Source organism: Apium graveolens, chromosome 5, assembly GCF_009905375.1.
Source record: "Apium graveolens cultivar Ventura chromosome 5, ASM990537v1, whole genome shotgun sequence".
NCBI lineage: Eukaryota > Viridiplantae > Streptophyta > Magnoliopsida > Apiales > Apiaceae > Apium > Apium graveolens.
In genome coordinates this window covers 219,559,473-219,561,054 of record NC_133651.1, presented here as the reverse complement: position 1 = coordinate 219,561,054, position 1,582 = coordinate 219,559,473, and the positions used below count along the sequence as shown (strand labels likewise).

Sequence of the window (1,582 nt, the reverse complement as noted above, 5' to 3'; positions counted from 1 at the left end):
GTGTGGTGATTGATTGATATCCTAGTATGGTTGTGCTTATTCGTCTTATGTGAGTAGCTAACATATAAGATAGCGTGTTAATCTCTATTGAAGCGATAGTGAATATAGAGGTTTAGAACTTGCCATGCTAGCATAGGTTCATATACGTGTATGCATGATTCGTAGGTAACTCTAACCGTTTTACTTGCCCTATGTAATCAAGATAGATAACTTATTCTTAAACCGTTATGTTGTCAAATTCTATAGACATATAGGGTCTCAATATAATTGGTGCCTATTCAGCTTCTATCTCTTTTGTGGATGTCTGGTAGAATGGTACTCGTGCAACGAAAGTTGGCGTTTATCAGTTTCGTGTTATCTGATTAGTGTCCTCACCATCACGTGCTAAGGTTAAGAACGAGAAGGCTATTGAATGAAGTATATAATGAAGTTAGAATCCCATGTTTGTCATATATAGTAATTCAACTTCAATTCTCTTAGTTAATGTTATTTAGTATAATCTCTTAGTTTAATAAAAACCCAATTTGTTATTTGTCTTAGCATTGAGCGATAACCATACATTGTTGCATAGGTGCATAAATTGAACTTAACCTAAACCAGTCTCTGTGGGAACGAATCTGATTTATATCTTATAATACTTGCGAACGCGTATACTTGCGTGAATATTAGCGCGTGTTTTCGCCCTAACAAGTTTTTGGCGCCGCTGTCGGGGACTCGGTGTTAATTTTTAGTTTATGTGCTTGTCATCAGTGGTCGTTAAAGTTCACTGAATCGGATTCTTTTACTTTCACGGTTTATTTGTTTGTGTTTCAGGTACTCATTATAATGGGAGATCCAGCAGCACGAACGAAAGCCGTGATGGATTTTTCTCAACCCAAGATCAATGACATTCAATCTAGCATTGTCCGGCCAGCTATCACAGCTAATACCTTTGAGATCAAGCCTGGCATAATTCAATGGGTACAGACTTCAGTCCAGTTTGGGGGTTCTCCAACGGAAGATCCCAATACACACATTAGGGATTTCATTGAAATATGCGACACCTTCAAGTTCAACGGTGTTTCTGAAGATGCTGTGAAGCTGAGACTGTTCCCATTCTCTCTGAAGGACAAGCCTAAGAGCTGGTTACACTCTCTACCAGCTGGTTCGATTACTACTTGGGAAGATCTTGCTCAGAAGTTTCTTACTAAATTCTTCCCTATGGCGAAGACAGCTGCACTCAGGAATGCTATTACTCAATTTGCGCAGTAAATGGGAGAATCGCTAAGTGAAGCTTGGGAGCGCTACAAGGAGATGCTTAGGAAGTGTCCTCATCATGGAATTCCTGATTGGATGATCATCACTTGTTTTTACAATGGGTTGGGAGCACAGTCCAGACCCATGCTCGATGCAGGATCAGGCGGAGCATTATGGGCAAAGAGCTATAAGGAAGCTTATGATCTAATTGAACTGATGGCTGCTAATGAATATCAGTATCCAACCCAGAGATATCCACAGGGCAAGGTAGCAGGAGTTCTTGAAGTGGATACAGCTACAGCTATCACTGCTCAACTAAAGGCATTGTCTATGAAGATCGATTCTC

General features: G+C 40.1%; 1 non-coding gene across 1 annotated transcript; it reads right to left on the bottom strand.

The window, feature by feature from the left end:
* Positions 1-1,215: 1,215 nt before the first annotated feature.
* LOC141663467 (small nucleolar RNA R71) lies at positions 1,216-1,322 on the bottom strand. Its single transcript, XR_012551536.1, has one exon. It is a non-coding gene; the product is annotated as a small nucleolar RNA R71 (small nucleolar RNA).
* Between the last annotated feature and the right edge of the window lie 260 nt (positions 1,323-1,582).